This window comes from Hemiscyllium ocellatum, chromosome 26, assembly GCF_020745735.1.
Source record: "Hemiscyllium ocellatum isolate sHemOce1 chromosome 26, sHemOce1.pat.X.cur, whole genome shotgun sequence".
Lineage (NCBI taxonomy): Eukaryota > Metazoa > Chordata > Chondrichthyes > Orectolobiformes > Hemiscylliidae > Hemiscyllium > Hemiscyllium ocellatum.
In genome coordinates, this window is record NC_083426.1 from 16198555 (window position 1) to 16219367 (window position 20813).

Sequence of the window (20813 nt, forward strand, 5' to 3'; positions counted from 1 at the left end):
TCCTTCTAGATGGAAATGGTCATGGATTTGGAAGATTTCTCTGGAGAATCTTTAGTGAATTTTTGAAGTGCATCTTGTAGATAGTATGCACTGCTGTGACTGAGTGGTGGTGGAGGGAGTGAAGGTTTGTCAATGTAGTGTCAATCAAGTGGGCTGCTTTGTACTGGATGGTGTCAGGCTTCTTGATTATTAGGGCTGTAACCCATCCAGACAAATGGGGGATTATTCCATCACAGTCCTGACTTGTGCCTTGTAGATGGTAGACAAGCTTTGGGGAGTCAGGAGAGGAGTTACTCGCTACAGTATCCCTAGCCTCTGAGCCACTCTTAGTTACTGTGTTTAAGTAGAGAGTCAAGTTCAGTTACATCTGATAAAGGTATTCAAATTTGAGGAGACCAGAAAGGGCACATAGTGAGAAACTGTTCCCATTCACAAAAAGGAAGAATATTGAAATCTATGCCCATTCAAGTAATTGACAAAAGCAGCAAAGGACTCCTGAAAAAAATTACTTGTTCACATGGCTAGTAGTTAAATATCTAAAAAGCACTCCCAGAGAGAGATTGTGATTCAGACAGATTTAATTGATGCACTCAAGAGGGAATTAGATACTTATCTGAAAATAATAATGTGCAGGTTTGTGTGGAAAGGACCAAGAATGACATGGTAAAGACATAACAGGCTGAACTGTCTCCTCTTCCACTGCAACAAGGCTACACAATGTTAATGTCCGGTGTCACTCAATCCCAAAGCAATTCAACTCAACAGCTGTAACAAGAATCCAATGGCTAAACCTTTTAGAAAAGCAATGTGGATTACTGCACCCCCCCCACCAAAACAGGGTATTTTACCTGATGTTCACATTATCCCTCGTGATGTAAGAAAATGGTGTGGCTAAAGGGGACTGGTATTATCGCTGGACTGTGAATGCAGAGATGCAGGTAAAATTCTGGGGACCTGGGTTCAGATCCTGCGACAGCAAATGGTGGAATTTGAATTCAATAAAAATCTGAAATTAAGAGTCTAATGATGACCATGAAACTTGTCGTTGGTCAGGGAAAGAAAAGCCATCCAGTTCATTAATAGTCTTTAGGGAAGGAAACTGCCATCCTCACCTGGTCTAGCCTTACATATGACTTCAGACCCACAGCAACATGGTTGCTCTTCATGGCCCTCTGGGCAATTAGGGATGGGCTATAAATGTTGGCCTAGCCATTGACACTCATCCAGTGTGTGAAGCATAAAACTAACATAACCTGAGCATTGAAGAGACCAAATGTGTGTTACAGAAATGTCTGCAAATATTACATTCATAGGCGCACACGCTTCTGGGCTGCATTAGACAGATGTTCAAGAGCAACACGCTTTCAAACAGCAAGTCATGCTTCAGGTGTTTTATAGCAAGATGGAGTATGTCACCCTTACAACAGAGGTCACAATGATAGTAATGTATCATGACCATGTCTCTTAAAAGGAAAACTTTTATGGCACATCACAATAGGAAAAGTCCTAAAAACAGCAGAAATTGTTTAAATTGGACTTCATAGTGTGTCAAAACTTGTTAGAGTTTTAAAATAAAATGGATAGCAGTCAAGGGGCTCTGACACCATTAAACAAGTCAGTAGAATCCTGGTGAATGAAATACAGTTTACAACTCCATTCCCAAAAGCAGTTACTTTAAAATCAAAGATGCCTGGATTATAAATACTGCAATAATGTAATCTCCTTGATGCTTCACTATTAGGTTGCCTTAGTAATATCGCCACTTTTAAAATGTGAACCCTTAGTGGAAAGTTAGAAGTGTGGTTTATTTGCTATCATCAAATAAACATACACACAATATTCTGGGCACCTAAAAAAGGGCAGCATATGGATTCACAAAATGAGACGACTGCAAGGTCAGTAGTCTCAGGACATGTAATTCTCAGAAATTGAAAAGTAGATGGGGCAAAGAGAGAGTGACGATCACTTTTTTTTTCAAAAAAAGCCATCACCTCAGTCTCAATTCTTCAACCCTCAGTCTACATTATTAATTACCAAATCCAGACACCAACCTTCCTCCTCAGATGAAGGGAAATGCAATTGGTTAAAAGTTAAAGACAAACTAGAATGATTCCAAAATAAAGCCAGGAGTTTCACAAAATATAAAGCTAGTTTAAAATTAATGATCATTTACAAATCTAAATTTAGACCACAACAGAACTGTTACAACCAGAATACTATTAACAGAAAAGTAATAATTCTGATTTTTTAAGAAAAATGAAGATCAACATTTCAAAAAGTAAGTTTTTCACTTAGCTTTCAAGTTGAACTCTGATGAACATTGCCATGCAACAAGCAGCAACTGCACAAGGAAATTGCAACATTATTAAAACCGGTCTACAGATGCCCCAAGGCATTGCCAACACTTCGTTCAGAGATGAGACACCCAAAATGTTCATATTTGGCAGTGAATCCTTGAAACATGTCACTGGTGATGAAAACATCAGTATTTGCATCCAGAACACAAGTTCTACTGATGGCCAACTTCATGACCATGCCTGGGAGCACAACAGCATTAAGCTGATGATGAAAATTAAACTCTACCAGACTACTGCTCATATTAGTGTGCTGTATGGCACTAACTGGGTGCACCTCAAAAGCTCTACAAGATTTTCACCATATGAATTTAACAAGACAAAAATATTTAAAACAAAATCACACATCAAACAAGGGGGTCCTCAATGTGCAGAATTGTTGAACAGTATGGAGATCATACGATGACAATGTTTTTTTTTTAAAAAAAGAAATTCATGGGATGTGGCCATGGCCTGTAAGGCCCAGTACTTATTACTGATAACAATTAATAGTCAACTACATTGCTGGAGATCCAGAGCCACATTGGGAAGGAAATCTTCTAACCAAAAGGGTATGGGTATGCCAGATAGGTTACTACATGTTAGCAGTTACATGGTCAGCATTAGGCTAGCTTTTTAAAACAGATTTTTATTGAATTGACATATCATCTGTTGTGGGGGGATCAAACCCATATTCACAGGTCTTTATTTAGCCTGGGGTTCTGGATTACCAGTCCAGCATTACTACCATACCACGAACTCCCTCATAAATGTCTCCAGAATGTCCAAGCAAACCTTCTATGGAGATCTCTCAAGGGCAAACATCAAAGCTATGAGCACAAACAATACTAAAGCCTTATAAACATCTGCATTACAGACCACTTTTAGGAAAGCACTGCAGCTGATATACCCATATGGAGGTAAGCACTGAAATGTGACTCAGCAATTTTCATAGGCTTTCCAGATCAAAACGTGCAACACCCAAAATGGACAGAGGAAGGTTATAGGTGTAACATTGCTCACACAAATGGCAAAAGGAACTGCAGGTTCTGAGAGTGACCATGCCAAATCCACAGATTTTTTTTTAAAAAGGTGGAGGATCCAGAGACGATGGTGACATCACTATTGTACAGAGATACTTAGTTTAGAAATGCTTAACCCCCAACCTGGCATAACCTCTTAAAACAAAAGTGCTCAATTACAGCGTACAATTCAGATAATTTATACTTTACCTTTTTCAATATCTGAATTTATGTTAGAACTTTTGAAATACATAGAAAATACTGCTCAGTTAAAATAGATCTTGACTAAAGTAGCTTGACAACGAAAGCTTCCACTGTGATATCACTTGAAAATTACACTGAGTCTTATCCATGTTAGGTCATCAGCTTCTATGCTACAAAAGTGACTTAATTCAGATTGGTTTCTCTCTCTTTACACACACAAGGTGAAGTTTTGTTTTATAGGGACAGACACCAATATAATAAATGTTCAATGTATTACTGTAAAAGGTGAAGTTTATGGCCACAATTAAACTTGTGCAAATAAGGTTCTATTGGTGAGGAACTCCAGAATGGTTGCTTGAATGGCTATTAGAAAGCTGTCCTACGAGTGTGATATGATGGATAGGAATCTGTACATAAATACCATAGATTCTTCACCTTGTGTTTCAAGAATTTGCACATATTTTATGATTTGTCAATCCTACAATTTGCTTCAAAAGGACATTTCATAATAATCTGCAAAACATGAATAGTATAACTTTGCAGCAATACAATATCAGAAACAGTCAGAACAATGGCATGATTTCTCAGTGGTTAACATTGCTGCCTCTCATTGCCAGGAACTTGAGTTTGAATCAAGCCTTGGGTGACTGGGAGAATGTACAAACTCCACACAGAGTCTGCACAGATTTCCTCCAGGTGCTCCGGTTTCTTCCCACAGTCCAAAGGTGTGCAGGTTAGCTGGATTGGTCTTGCTAAATTGCCCACACAGTGTCCAGGAGCATACAGGCTAGGTGCATTAGCCATGAGAAATGCAGGGTGATAAGGTGGGGGTAGATCTTGGTGGGATACTCTTCAGGAGGGTCAGTGTGGACACGATGAGCTGAGTGGCTTGCTTCCAAAATGTAGGGATTTTATGAAATTATTTCAACCCAACTTTTGACATCAATGCTTTCCTTTCAGAACAACAAACATTTTTGGTGTATTTTAAAATGTTAGACAGTTCTGTTGACTATCCCTTGTGCCAATGATGATTCTTTAATTCAAATACAGACCATCAGCCACTTCAACTCTGTGGTGTTATCAGAACCCGCTAATTAAATTACAGCAGCATTACTCACTCTACAGAATTCTAATGTTCAATTTACAATTCAATAATTAAAACTTGGAAACATCAGCCAAGCTAGATGACAGACAGATTCTGGTATCCCAAACACTATCTTAAAATGATATTAAGTAGGTGTATGCACACCACCTACCGAGACTTGTTATGAGCTAAGAAAATGAAACAAAAAGAAATCTAGTTTGGAAGTTCATTCACTTTCTCTTCCGATTAGAAGTAGTACCAAAAAAAATTAAACCAGCATTGACCAATTCACAATGCATTTCCAAACCCACAAAATTGGATAGGCTTTAATTAAAAAAAAAATTTGGGATAGGGATGAGAGGGAATCAAACTGTGAACCCAAGCGTGATATGGCTCCATATCAACTTATTGCATTTAATGTGCATTAAAAGGATTAAAATAGCCTTCAACAAAACAGAGAGCATTCTCCTAAACAACTGCTGCTCTGAATGTTCCAAAAAGATATGACTTTGAAATGTTCAATACCAGCACGTTTACGATCCTATTCAGAAAAAGAAATTGGGAATAAACAGAGTCCACATTTTTCTTTGGCAGGCAATTCATGTTGCATCAAAAAATATTTATATTTTTAAAAATCATTAAGACAGGCACTATCAATAGCTCTTTAATCAACTGAAGCCACACAAAGCTGGAGGTGGTCTTGATCGTGATGAACAAACAGTTGAAATTTGAGCAGTGATGTGCAACAGCCTCTGATCTGATATTAGCTTGGGTGTAAAAGTGTCATACCAAAAAGCAAACTAACTCCTGGTCATTACTGGTGATGCTTTCTTTCTGCCATCCAAACAAATTGAGCCTTTCATGATCTTCTGTCATCCCAAAGCACTTCACACCCATCCAGCTTGAAGTTACGTTATTATTGTAATTCAGCAAGTATGGCAACCAATCTGTGCACAGCAAGATTGTACAAATGGCAGTATGATGATGACAACAAGATAATCTAACTTTTAAAATGATTTTATTAAAGGGTAAATTCTGACAAGGACTCCAGGGAAAAGTCTTCTGCTTTTCTTCAAAATAATGCAATGCATACCTGAGGGAGCAGACAGTGCCTCAGTTTCATCAAAACAGTAAATATCTACCTTCAGATTACATGCCATTGTGTAATTTTAAAAGAATCTTGCATTATCTACAATATGGCTGCTTTGATAAGACATTAACCTGAGGTCCAGTTTAGCTGTTCAAACTATGCAAGCAAGATCCTTTGTCTGTACTTTAGATTAGGACAGAGACACTCCTCTTGAGACTAAGATTCTTCCCTTAGCCACCACAAACAAGTTTATTGATTATTCCTATCTTACCCAAAATGAAATCGCGCCGAGTGCAAGGTGGTTGTTCTGTGCCTACATCACATTGTCTGTCAAATGCAGTCACCTGTTTCATGAAGTGTTCCAAGCACAAATTGTTTGACAATGTAAACTTTGTAAGATCCAGCAATAAAGGAGTATAAAAAGTAGACGGAATGGTAAATGAATAGTTTGATCTGAAAGTAGGCTAAAATGCCAGCGTGACATAGAAGGCCGATGAGGGCCCAGAGACCAATGCAAGAGTTGGAGGAACCAGACTTGGGATGACTTGGAGAAGCTACAAGCAAAAGGACATGCCTACATCCTTGGATTTGGGAGGTGGAAAGATGTAGTGATCGGAATAAAGTTGATCAGACGTAAATCATTGACTAAGAGTTCCTTTTTTGGGGCTTTTAACTTGGTTCAATCAGGGACTCCTGGCTGACAGACATAAATAGAAGTGTCAGGGATTCTCCTCACTGTAGGAGTAGCACTGAACCAGTTGGTCAGAGTCCACGTACTATACATGTGTAAATAAAGGGCGAGTTGGTGACAGGATGCTGGCTTCATGGAACTATTTCACATGCTTTAAAGAATATATTGTGTGCGAAAACCCAGTCTTGACCTTGAGGCAAGGGTCAGTGACAGATTTCCACCCAATTTTCCTTATTCTTCATATTAAAACCTGACCATTCGTATCATTGAGGACCTGAGTTAAACTTCACAGCCTTGCACTGACATAACTGACGCATGGGAGGGCTCAAAAAAAAAGGTGGAACATATTATGGTGAGTGAGGAAGATGTCAGAAAGCTTGCCTGCCCATAGACATTGAGGTCAATTAATGGTCACTACGAGGCCTTATTTCTGCACCTTTATTTCTAAAAGAGGGTCTTGGGGTGGTTGGTATATAGAATAAGACACAGCTGGGAGGGAATTAGAGATTGGAATCTAATGAAGGGGTTTGGGGTGTTTACGTACAGAACAGAGATACCTGTGAACAAGATACAGACTGCAACTTAATTGAGGAGTTTGAGATAGGAGTATGTTGTTCCGTATGTAAACTAAGTGAGTTGCAGAGTGGAAACTTTGTTGAAGATTTCAGAATAGTTCACATCATGAATAGCAGTTACCTGGGTGCGAGTTACAGATTGGAATCTAATCAAGGGGGTCAGGATGGTTTAGATACAGAACAACAGATTCCCTGGGAGTGAGTTTCAGATAGGAATCTAATAGAAAGGGTTTGGGGTGGTATATATATACAGAACATCAGATACCCCTGATGGAGTTATAGACTGGAATCTAATGGAGGGGTTTGGTGTGGTTTATACCAGAACAACTTACCCCTTGGAGTGAGAGTTACAGACTGGAACCTAATCAAGGGGTTTGGGGTGGTTTATGTATACAATAATAGATACCCAGGAGGGAGTTACAGACTGGAATATAATTAAGGGGTTCAGGGTGGTTTATATTTGGTACAAATATCAGAGTGCTTTACAGACTAGTATCTAACAGATAGATTCAGGGTAGTTTAAAGAGACTGAACAATAAATTCCCAGAAGTGAGTTACAGACAGGAAGCAAATTGAGGGTTAGCTATAGAACAATAGATACTTGGGAATGATTTATAGACTGGAATCTAATTGAGTCAAAAAAAGAGTGTGGCACTGGAAAAGCAGATGTTCAGGCAACATTCGAGAGTTGACGTGATTGGTCACAGGGTGGTGGGGTTGTTTGGTACATGCATCCCAGAGCTGTTCTCAAACATTCTGCGAGTTGGCGACCTGTCACCCCAACATACATGAGATCATATAGAGAGCAATGAACAATAGATGAGGTACTTGGAGGTGCAAGAAGTAGAGGGATACTTTGGGGTCTTGGATGGAGGTGGTCTAATTGAGCAGTTTGATGTGGTGACCTTTCAAAGTTTATAAAATAATGAGGGGCCTGGATAGGGTAAATAGGCAAGGTCTTTTCCCTGGAGTAGGAGAGTCTAGAACTACAGGACATTGGTTTTGGTTCAGAGGGGAAAGATTTAAAAACAGACCAAAGGAAGTGGGGGAGGGTGGTGCAATTACAGCATTTAAAAAGATATCTGGATGGGTATATGAATAGGAAGGGTTCAGAGTGATATGGGCTAAGTGGTGGCAAATGGGACTACGTTAATTTAGAATATCTGGTTGGCATGGACAAGTTGGACCAAAGGGTCTGTTTCTCTGCTGTACATCTCTAGGAATGAATGATATTTCCTCCTTCAATAAGATCAAGAAATTTTCCATTGGTTATTTTGCTAAGATTTGTACCCAAAAGAGAAGAGATAACCATGTGATAGCAGACTCCTAACCACCATTCTAACCTGTGTACACAGATTATAAATTAAAGTGATCATGACTGTATATTTCTCAATACAATCAAAAAAAGGTTTTACATTGCCCTACTTAGGAGGTTGTTCAGGAAACCTATGGAAATGCCACCCTGCACCATAAAGTGATGCAATGATGGTTCAGACGACTCACCTTCAGCATTTGCTGCAGTGTGGGAAACAACTGGCCTCTGCAAAAGAGGCAACACCAGCATGGGGATTACAGTTCACTCATGAATCCTGCACCATCAGGCCATAAACCATGTTTTCATTTGGAGTGAAGGGAATCTAACCCATTCATAATACAGACAGAATCTAAACCATTCATAATATAGGCAACATAAGACCGAACATCCAGAAAACATTCTCTTGCTGTCAAATAACCATTATTAGCCTAGCTCATTCTGAGATTCTTGTTAGAAAGAAAAATGTACAAGCAAGGTAATTATTTGAAATCCCTTCAGGAAAGTAAAATAGCCAATCTTAGTTATCATTACCAAACAACTTTTTCAAAAACAAAACAATCAAAACTAACATTCTACCCTGTAATCAGAACAGGAATCTCGGAATGAACTTGCTGTTTGAAAAAAATTTAGAGTTTCTTTAGTAGAATGATGATTGCACCTTTTAAAATAAAAGCAGGTACATTAAACTTTCAGATCATAAAAAGTCAGGTGCAAATAGTCTGATTGACCAAACAGACCTATGTCTGGACTCCAACTTTGGTTGCCTTGTGGACACATCTTTGTGCCCAAAGTCACTTTTAAAAAATGACTGCCAGACATCTCTCAGCACTTTACAAGCAATGAAGTAGTTTTGAAGTACAATCATTATTGGAATGCAGAAAACACAGCTGCCAACACACACACACACTCCCACAAACAGCAATGTGACAAATGACCAATGAACACAAGAAACAGGAGCTAGAATAAATCCTATAGCCCCTTAAGTCTGTGCCAACATTCAATAAGTGCGGAGTTCTTTTGATTGTGGCCTTAATTCCACTTTCCTGCCTGCTCCCCAACCCATTACTCTCAACTCCCTTCAATCAAAATTTTATTGAGATGAACATTGAATATATTCAAAGATTCCATGCACTGCTGTCTGGGGTAGATAAATCCAAATATTAACATTAAACCCTCAGAAGAAATCCCTCATCATCCAACTTAAAATTCATAGAATCCCTACAGTGTGGAAGCAGGGTACTGGACCCATCAAGGCCATACCGACCATCTAAAGTGCATCACCCAGATTCACCCATCACACCATAACTCTGCATTTCCCATGGCTAATTCTATCTAGGCTACACATCCCTGGACTCCATGACCAATTTAGCACAGGCAATCCCACTTAACCTGTACATCTTTGGACTGTGGGAGGAAACTGGAGCTCCTGGAGGAAGTCCACACAGACATAGGGGGAAACCTACAAAGTCCACATAGAGAAGTCACCAAGGATGGAATTGAACCCAGGTCTCTAGCACTGACTACATATACTTATTATGAAAGTGTCCCAAGCTCTAGATTTCTTATTACTTCCACCATCATTTTCAGAGATGGGAAACTTCTTTATTAAAAAGCCATGATGTGGAGCTGCTGGTGTCAGACTGGGGTGGACAAAGTTAAAAATCACCTGACGAAGGTGCAGTGCTCTGAAAGCATGTACTTCCAAATAAACCAGTTGGTCTATAACCTGGTGTGCTGTGGTTTTTAACTTTACAAAAAAGCATCAACTTGTCAAGCCCCCTCAGAAGCATAAAGGCCACCTATTCTTCTAATTCAAAAAACACAGCAAATTGGCCTTTTCTTCACAACCTCTTCATCCTGGATACAACTGAAGGAATCTTGTCAAAATCTTCTCCAATGTCAATGTCAGTCAGTCTGTCTTCAAGTTAGGAGACCAAATCTATACACTGTACGGTTCTCCACAGTCTCAGTAATGCATAATACATTGCAGCAATACATACATGCTTTTTAAGGTTAGATAAGCAAAGGTATAAAAGATCATATCTCCATTTCTAAATCCCATCACTGAGTCAAGCATTGTTTGCAGCATTGCATTTGTCACCGACAACTTTGGTAATGTGATTTGCTGTGAACTGGCCAAGTGCAATACCAGTCAATACCAAACTCTGAAGTTGAATTATAAGATCACTAAATGTCAAATGTGCACACCCATAATAATTCTAAACTCAGAGCCAAACTCAGCTTGCGAAGCAGATCAAACAAAATAAGTCACTGGAGCTGTAATTGCACCGTAAAAACCCAAATTTCATTAAGAGGCAACGCCATTATGTAGAATGCTTTGCAAATATATCATACTTTAATGACTGCCTGCACTGTTACATTCGGTGAATAATAACGTGCAAGTTAACACCTAAATTTGAGACAACACAAAGAATTTTCTTCTGCACACTCAAAAATTTAGCCTTTCATTTGGTAAGGCATCCTTCTTTTACCCTCTTAACATCAGTCAAAACATTAAAAATCTAAACAAGGTGAGTCACTCAGAGCCAAACTCTGCCATTAGGGAAATAAATCATCCAATCAGGGATGGTGTATCAATCAATCAAATCTGGAATTCTGTTTACTTAAAATGAAGTATTCTGCAGAAATTCGCTGTTAAACATACGGTTGCTTTTGGTAAATCTCAACTGAATCGTGATAAGCAATCAAGATCAGGAATGGATGCAATGTTGGTTTAATTTCCCCCTATTATTTGCCAATTATGGAATCATATTACTATTCAAGTGTTGACTTATCACTATTGTGACAGCAAATGATTTTCTCATGAGGCATGCTGCATCTCTCAAGTGTGGCTTTTAAAAGCATATTACTGCGTTTTTTTTTAAATTCTGAGAATGTTGGATTCAATGCGTAGCAGAAATTAACAGCCTTGAAATGGTTCCATTTACATTCAGGAGAAACTCAAACTGATGCATTTTGCAGCTTTCAATATTACAACCAACAAGTTCTTTATCTCCCCCAGATGCATTGCAGAGACTTTTTTTTATATAAATTAGCAATTGTGTGTCCCTAGTTAAGAAACTGAGAAACATTCAGAAGTCAAGTAACAACTGCCCACAGCAGGGTTGTTGTGACAGACTCATTTCAGGTAGCTGTCCTTCTCCCTTCATTCTGCAATGCCACTTTTTTTTGCCTCAGACAAAAGACTATAGGTTTCTGACCCACTCAAGATTTAAGTAATTGAGTTGGCACTACAGTATTGAGGAAGGATCATATTACCAAGGTGCCATCTTCTGATTAGGTTTTCAACCAAGGGTGATGCACCCTTCCTCATGTAAATATTTCCATGACACTATTCCAAACAATGCTGGCCTTTTCCAGATATTTGGGTGTGAATTTGGTTACCATGTTTTCCACATCGCAACAAATGTTGCAAAATTTTTTTTTTTGGCTGGAAAATGTTTTGGAATATCCCAAGATCATAAAAGCAATTCAGTAAAAACATGCTTAATTTCTGGTTTCCGAATCTTATTCCATGTCAAGAGTCAATTTTGTTAAGGAGTAAAAGTCAAGAGGAAAAAAGCTGATCTGTGAATCATTTTGGATCACTCAAACTTCCAACAGCTACTGACAGGAGATGGACTATCCACCTCTGCAGCTGGGGCACTCCTGGCACAGAGACAGTGATTTCTCTCCATTCCAACCCCAATCATGCATGCAAATCTTACTGAAACAGATTTAAATTGATAATGAAGCAATTTGACACTGGGTTCAATTTTACTCTTTGCCAGAATTTGCCAAAGATTTTGTCCCATTTTCGGCACTTATCATCGATAATACAACAGATTAAGCCAGCAGCAGGATATTAACCAAGGAGATGAAATTCAAACTATATTGAACAAAATGTATCAATCTAAGAACTAATCCATACTACTGCAATTCAAAAATCAAATACTAGTGTAAAGTAATTTATATACTGTAATACAAGAAATAAAGACCCCAAAAGCAATTAATGTAACCACTCCTTAGAGAAGCCACACTAAAAAAAAACTATGAATGGCATATGTATTTTTAAAATGTGACAAAGAATGCGCAGACATCATGAAAAAAGTGTTACATCATTAACCTTGTTTATTCTACGTTCCTAGAGATTGAAATACAAAATATTCTTCTATATAGGTACTTCTGCAAATAGTACAAGCCACAGCCACTCAACTTAAATACCATTTATGGATTTTGACAACTGCCTAAATTGTGAAAACAAAGTTTTGCTGAATAGTGAGTACAGGAGAATGATGCAGAGACTGGGGTCAGGGAGAAAAAGTCATACTATATTATTTGTTGATCCAGCCTCAGACTTCATGCTAAATATAGTTACATTCAGCATTATGAAATTATTAATTTCTAAGATGCAGTCCCCCAAAATCCAAGTTAAGAAAGGAATGAGCCAACAAAATGCTTTTATTGTTGCAGTAAACTGCAACAAAAACGAAGGAATTGCCCTTCTCCTTCTAAAGAGGTTAGCTGTCTACAGCTTTAAAAAAAAAGCATAAAAGCAAAGAGCACAGAACCATTCAATGTCAAGACAGCTTCAATTATGGCTTCGTCCATGATCAACACAAGACATTATCTTCTTGTGACAGGGAAAGAACCAGAGGTTTTTTAAAATTCTGCACCTCAGTATGGTCTCCACACTGCCCCTCAATTGTCAGCTAAAAAGGAAAAGCAAAACACGAGCAAAGAACCAAGTATACGGAGAAGATTCAGAACACCAAAAGAAAATTGAACAGACTTCATGAAATCATTCATGTTCGGTGATGATTGAGTCTCAATTTTCATATCAAAGACCATAGCTTTAATTAATTATCTTTGTCTACACAGGGCGAAAAATACAACCAGAATCATTTAAACATTTTATACTGTTTATAGTGGGGAAAAAAGAAGTAGTGGTGACATTGCCCGGTCATTGAACTAAAGAATTCATCCCAGTTCTGCAAATAATAATTTTAGACTAAATCCAAGCTGAAAGAATCAGTCGAACAGGTGTTAAAAAAAAGTTAATGAGATGATCAGATCACCTATTTAGGATTACATATAACTTACAAAGTTATATTTCTCAATAACAGGACAAACTACTCCTCCAGTACAAATGCATTACATCACAAAATGTCAGAACACAATATCTCAGGCATGACTCCCCACATGCCAAATTCTTAATCTCGGCTAGAATACCAAGGGAGTACCCTACGCAAAGGTAATTTTCCAAATGGTGGTTGAAAAGATTTTCAAAAGGTTGCTTAGAACAGGGCATCTATCCATCTTTGTCAAGACAACAGTGGAATGCCACATTGGTAAGTACTGGGGTGTGTGCAGGCTTTCTTTGTTTGTGGGGGAGGGGGGGGGCAATCGTAGGTGAGGGACAGAAGTATACAGAATCCTGTAGTTTGTTTTCAATCAAGCATTGTATGTAGATTTAATGCAATCACTGAACAGTGTCTTTTCCCTCCAAGCATAAACAAAACAATGCCCGTTTAGTCCTTGCTATTGAGATTTTATTTCTTGTTGTTGGAAGTGAGGGATAGGATCACTTCATTATACCGTAAAGTAAATTTAGTTTTGTTTCAATCTTAAATTTGACAGTCATCTTCCACAGAAACTCACGCCCAATAGTAGTTACACTAATCCTTAAAGATTAACATTAAAATCTACATTACAACATTTTCAATAATGCTTGGAGGTCAATTTTCCACTTTAAAACCAGCCAATTAAGGAGCATTAGGCACTCAGATTTAGTTCTAAAAGTAGCAATTCAGTTCAGGAAAAAAGGACTGCCAAAATATATTTTTAAAATAGTGATTATAGCAGTCCATTGATCTTAAATTAAACTATAATAAAATTTCCAGATGGATTTAAGGTACAGTACTTCAATGTTTAGATAGATATAAAACCATAATAATTTAACACTATATACTGATATTGCACTCTAAAGAAAAGTCTGAGACTTAGCAAGTCTTGTGACATTTGACCCATCTACATTGATTACAGCTTAAATACAGCAATTTAGGAAACAATTACAGTTCTTTTAAGGCAAAATGAAAGATTTTAAAACTAGACCAGAACACTGCTAGATGTTGTCCAGATAACATCTAAACAGTGAATATTGCACATTCCTAATTACTTCGAGTGTGAAAATAAGATTGAATATTTAATGTCATATGGGTAGGAGCCAGTTTACTGCACAGACAACCTCTGTTCAGAATTCTTTGGAACACCACTTTTGTACAGTCATGTTACTTTCTACTAATTTTAAAGATTTTATCCACCATTGAAAGATCTTGCATTGGCAATCTGGCAGTGTTACCATTTGTAGCACAAATGTATTTTGAAACATCTCCAATGCAACTATATATTTACAATATAAAAGTTTCACAAAATAATTACTTTGTACGTATTCAATTTTAGTCAATTTACCCAAGCTGCTTTATTGCAGGAACACTGGGTATAAGGCTGTTACAGACCCTTTAATAGTCAGAATACAGCGTTGAGCAGTATATTCTGATCACAAATGCTTTCCACTTCCTAGTTTTTGTTGAAGATTTGGGAAATAACAGAGACTCTCCTACCGAGCTGTATCTAAGTTAGTCAAGAAGAAAAAAAAGGTAGAAACACATTCATTTGGAAAAGACTCTTCCAATCTTTAACCGGCATGGTTTCGCCCATTATGATAAGTGCTACTGATTGCAGTAGCATTTTAAACGCTTGGACTGGTAAAGGGGTGAGTTTACATTACATACATGTAAAAAAAAAATCACTCAAATAAAATGTCATCGGAGGATTAAGCAAACATTCAAATAACTGGGATTGGGACTCAATCCTATTGCCTTCTTGAATTCAAGATTAGAGCGGGAGGCAGATTAATTCACAGAGTCGCAGGCACGCAGAATCCTGCATTTATTTAAATTCACAAAACAATAATTATAAGTTAGATTTACTGTTTGACTGTGGTCCATCACGGCAGTGGATGTGGTGAAAAACGTATAGAGTAAACCACCCGTTACTACCCCAATTATTTCCTCTACCGCCCTCTTTCTGTAATGTGCTTGGTTTTAAAAAAAGCTGTGAATACATTTCAAAGCTCCAAAATTCTGGCGATTAGCAATTTATAAAAAAAAACTGACAGCAAACTCGCACATGTGGGGTTGACCATCGGCGAATGAAGCTCACGTCAACTAAACTGCATCCTTCTACTGCAACTTCGAATTCAACGCAGTTTTCCATTCCAATCACTGGACAGATCGCTCAATATACTTTCCCTTGAAATCTACACACGGAAACCCGAGACTGCCTTCACAGAGAATGACTGCCGTCTAAAATGTTTCCTTTAAAAAGGTATTGCAAAGGACACAAACAGTCCAAGATTTCGACAGACTGCAAACCGTTACATCGATTATTTTCCTGCTACTGCAAGAAACACACAGTCAGTCAAGGACATCCCACCCTCCCTCTTCTCCTCCCCCCCCCCCCCCCACTAAAAACTTATGCTTTCGTGAGCTGTACATCAAATTGCTGCAAACAACATCTACAGGGAATCTTTTTCCCCCTCCAAAAACAACATAATTTGCCGTCTCCATTAAAAAAAATATTGCAAACATCCTTGAAAGGCCATATTCATTTAAAAAGAATGTCAAGAGAAACTGAAAACCATTCCTTCTGCTACCCCTCCCTCCCCTCAACCTTTTTTAAACATTCAGGATGTACAGCTGACCAGACTCATCCTTCCTTGAAAATTTAGCAGTGAGTGAGAAAGCCGAATTATTCCCATTTAAAAGAAAGGGAGGTGGGTGGTGGTGTGGAAGGAGAAGGAAAGGTCAAGGAAGGGCAATTATACTGGCGCAGCTTCCACATCCTGATCCCCACATCACAGTGGGGGCGGGGGTACCAACTGCAACAGGATTTGTTTTGAGAGGTAATAGTGATGGAGATGGGGGACAGAGAAAGGAGGACTTGCAGTGTCTCTCTCTTCCTCCACCCTCCCCCCTCCTCAGAAAAACCATCATTTCTTCGCTTCACGTCTCAATGCAGCAGTTTTGCAGCTACACCTTCAACACTTACCAGAATCCTCCAGATTGTGTCTTTTTTTTTCCTCTCTGCTCTCCTCTTTCTTCCCCCCCCCCCTCCCACCCCCGCCACCCCCCACCCCCCCCCCAACCACCTCCTGCCAGCCAACTTCCAGCTTCAGGAAGGTACAGGGAGAAAAATCCTCTTCACTGGCACATCTTCGGAATTCGCACGAAGAAACAAAAAAAACCCCAAAACTTGTCTTTTTCTTTTAAAAAAAAGCTCTGACCACCTTGCCCCCCACCTCTTCCCCACACTCCACACAGGGGGAAGAGAGATAAAAAAAAACACTTTCAATAGTTTTTAAAGAATTCGGATGAGATGAACGACGCCGGCTGTCCGAGAATACATATACAATAAAAAGGTATATATCTCCAGTCCCAGGGTCCAAAAGCAAAGTATTGGTGCTGATTCTCGCTGGGTAAATTGTTGCTCCTTCTTCACAGATATTTGTGTTCCTTTCTCTCTCTTTTTGCAAAGGAAACACAAAGGGTGTGAGAGCCTGGGTATAATCATCCACCGAACGTTCAAGCTTTTCCCTTTCTTTTGTTATTGTTGGTTTTTTTTGCAGCAATTTTTTTCCCCTTGTCCTCTCCTTCCTACCTTCCTTTGTCCCCTTACCCCCTCCTTTCCAAACTGATGCAGCAAGAGGCAGAGCTGCTGCTTCACTCCGGGCTCTGCAACTTAGAGACCGTGAGCCAGGCGGCGCAACCTAACCTGCTCGCTGAACCTCCCTCACTAATTCCCCCTCATTGGGCAGCAGGGCAACTTTACCTCTCGATGCATTTAGATGCATTTCATGCATTTTTTGTCACCGTGCACGCAAGGGACCTCCCCCCTTCCAAGGAAGGGGAGGAAAACATTGCAAACCCACCGAGTTCTTTCTCCCCCTTGTTTTGCACAGACACGGTAATATTGCTAATTTTTTTGGGGTGGGGAAGGCATATAAATACAAGGTGATTGACAAGGGGCTCAGGCCAATGATGAGTCGCTCTCCGCGGGGCTGCAGCCAATTGCGGTCTGGAGGAGCGCTCCCGGGAAGGCGTTCCGCTCGCCGCCAGCAAGTTGGGTTGAAGCGACAAAAAAAAATGGGATTAAAAGCGTTGACGTATCGCGCAGGCGCGTGTGGCCCCGGGGGATGCTGGGAGATGTAGTCTTCCAGGCATGAGACCGCCCTATGCGCACAACGAGGCGGCTGCGGACGGAGAACTACAACTCCCGTCGGGCCGCGCGCAGCGGAGACCAGCTGGAATCAATGGACTTGTGCTGGGAGAGTGCAGGCAAATAAAGCAGTCCCAATAAGTTTAACCTTGAAAAGAACCCCCCAATCCTCCTTCTCCATACTCTTAATACTCGAGGCTCCTGTTGGCAGGTGGAATGTTCTTATTAATGCTCGTTGAATGAGCAATGGAAGCCTAGACCATGTTATGTATTCCCCCGGTGGAAGAAGCAAATTAGCACAGAGCCAGCAATATGTTGTCAAAGTCATACTAATGATGGGGGTTTGCAAACCAGAGTGTCAACCCCAACTGCTAAATACATTTTTTTAATGTAGCTTTGCTAATCAGTAAAGGTGCGTTTAATACGCGCAGTGAAGGGTGACAGAAGGCGAATTCTGTGGGGATCTCAGAAGAGAGGTTAAAAGAACAATCTAGTAAAAAGAAGCAATGAAAATGCCGACTATAAAAGGCAACGGTAAAATTTTATAACCTCATAGTTAGCATAAAAATTCAAAACGAAATGGGGAGGCGTTTAAGAAATGAGCAAGCACGGACAGACGCAGGATTACTGAATGGATACTTCATATCAGTTTTTACAGCGGACAATCAGAGAGAGAAAAATCCGCAACAGCAGACGAGCTTAATACTACAACATACAAGAATGAAGAAAAGAAGATACTAATCAATCTTAAGGGGGGTAGGAGACCAAGTCCCGATTGAACCACCTGATAAATTTTCATATAAATTTAGGAGACATGGTAGTGGCAATAGTATACACAAAATATTTAAGTAGAAAAGTATCAGGGGACTAGTGAGATACAGTACACCGTATCCAGGGTATTTTAGCATAGTGAACTTCACATTAGTGGTTGGAAAGGTCACGAAAAATAATGTCCTGAGATATAAGATAATATAAAATCAGTACAAGTGAAAAGTTATTTTGAAGGTATGTTAAGGATTTATTCATTTCTCAAGGATTAGAATACACAATTAGGAAGACAATGTTAAATTTATGTAGAACCTTGTCTAGACCATATTTGGAATCTCAAGTACAATTTTGCTCTTTGCATTATTGAAACAATGTTGAAGAACTGGAGAAAGTGCAGAGAAGTATCACAATGAAATAATCGTTGAGAGGATGCTGCTGCCAGGAAAAGTTGCAGAAGTTTGCTTGTCTTACCTTAGGAAAAGAGAAGAGCTGGATAGGAGAATGTTAAAATTATGAAGAAATTTGATCGTGTGGATGTGGAAAATCTGTTTCAATGTGTTGACAAATACAGAACAAGGGGACATAAGTGTAAGTGCTTGTCCCAGAAATGTCCTCTGAAACACAGCCCTGTGACCAAAATATACGCTCTAAACAACCTCCCCGCCCTGTGGCTGAACACTAACTCCCCCTCCCACTCTGCCAAGAATATGTAAGTCCTGGGCCTCCCCCATTGTCAAACTCTAGCCACCCAAAGCCTGGAGGAAGTATACCTCATCTTCCACCTTGGGCCCCTCCAACCACATCGGATCAATGTCAATTTCATCAATTTCCTCAATTTCCCCCCCCCCCCCACCTTATCCCAGATCCAACCCTCCAATTCAGCACCACCTCTTGCCCACCCTGCCCTAGCATTTATCTCTCTGCCCCCCTTGGGCTACTCCCTCATTCCTAATGAAAAGCTCATGTTTGAAGCATCAACTCTCCTGCTTCTTGAATGTTGCCTGACTGGCTGTGCTTTTCCAGCACCACACTTTTCGGCTCTGATCTCCAGCAGTACTTTCTCCTAACATACATAATAAAGGATAGGAGGATTGAGAGAAATGGAAACAAATAGAAGAGGTAATTATGGTGGGAAAAGATGAATGCAAACTATAAATACCAGCATAAAGTAATAGATAGAATAATCTGAGTTCTTGATTCAATAGAATTGTATGTAGGTGTGGCATTAATATTTGAAACCCATCAAAGTAAACAAATAAATTGATCAAAAATGTGTGATAACATCTAGTAGAAAAACATCTAACAAACATCTAGTCTGAGAGCAGCCAGTTGGTCATAAAACCTCAATATATTTATTAATTATCTTTAGGAAGGGAATCCTGTCAATGCTATCTAGCCTGTCATGTGATAATCTCAAGTGGTTGACTCATAGTGTCTTCTGAAGTAGTCTACCAAGCCATTCTGCTGTCAAAGTAACTCTAACCAATGAGTACAACCTTACCAGTTTCGCCTATGCCCTGACAATACTTTATATTTAGATTCCCACTGATCAGCAGTTATAGGCTTATATGGTTTATTCAACCGGTGATCTAAATATACGTACTTTTGGCCAAAGCCATTATCTTGATTTCTAACTGAGGAATTGTTGCCCCTATAGTGAGTGTTCTTACAAATTCTGTTAAATGTTTATACCATAGTGATACAGAATTTGCCACACAGAATTAAAATTTCCTAATTTTAGCTGTTTTACTTGGGTGTACATTTTAACAGGAACATCTTTGTTAGCTGCATTTAGCATTATATTAGTCTTAAGATACGTGTCCATGTTCTGATTTCCATGTTCTCTACACTCTGCAGAAAAATAAAAATATTGAAGGAGTCAGTAAGTCATTAATGTGGTGCTAATGTCACTAGACTAATTATCCAGAGGCTGACATTTAATGATTTGAAAACATAAGCTCATACCCCAGCATAGTAGTTAGTGGAATTTAAATTCATGTAATGAATTCAATCAATGAAAAAAAAACAATAATAATAATAATAATGTGCAATTGAAAATTAGTTTTTGCAATGGTGCCATGGAACTATCATTGATTTTTGTTTCTCTAATGATTTTTAGGGAAGGAGATTTGTCATCCTAACTTGGTTTGGTCTATATGATGCCAAGTTTTCAGACTTGTGGCTCACTTCTTTTTGTCCTCTCAAATGGCCCAGCAGACTACTCGGTGGTACCATCACATTCTTCAAGGCAATTAAGGATAAATTCTGGTTTTGCCAGTAACTATCACTTTCCTTGAAAGGATAGAAAAAATTGATGTGGGTCAAAGAAGTTTATCTCCTTTTGATTCATCCCAGAACATTGGACATAATGTCGAACGGTGTATGAGCTTTGCTAGGTCTAATTCAGAGATATGAATTGTTAGCAATTAGGTATTGAAAACCAAAAAAGTAG

At 39.1% G+C, this 20813-nt stretch overlaps 1 protein-coding gene across 4 annotated transcripts in view; it reads right to left on the minus strand.

Annotated features, from left to right (window-relative positions):
• The window catches only part of LOC132828364 (plasma membrane calcium-transporting ATPase 1-like), a 227553-nt gene extending 210197 nt beyond the window's left edge, over window positions 1-17356 (minus strand). For 3 of the 4 annotated variants that reach the window (XM_060845402.1, XM_060845398.1, XM_060845403.1), the window contains exon 1: window positions 16427-16485. The gene's annotated coding sequence lies outside the window, so the exon portion shown is untranslated. Of the gene's footprint in view, window positions 1-16426; window positions 16486-17306 lie in introns of those variants that run through there. The other variant, XM_060845401.1, reaches the window with a different exon arrangement.
• Window positions 17357-20813: the final 3457 nt, after the last annotated feature.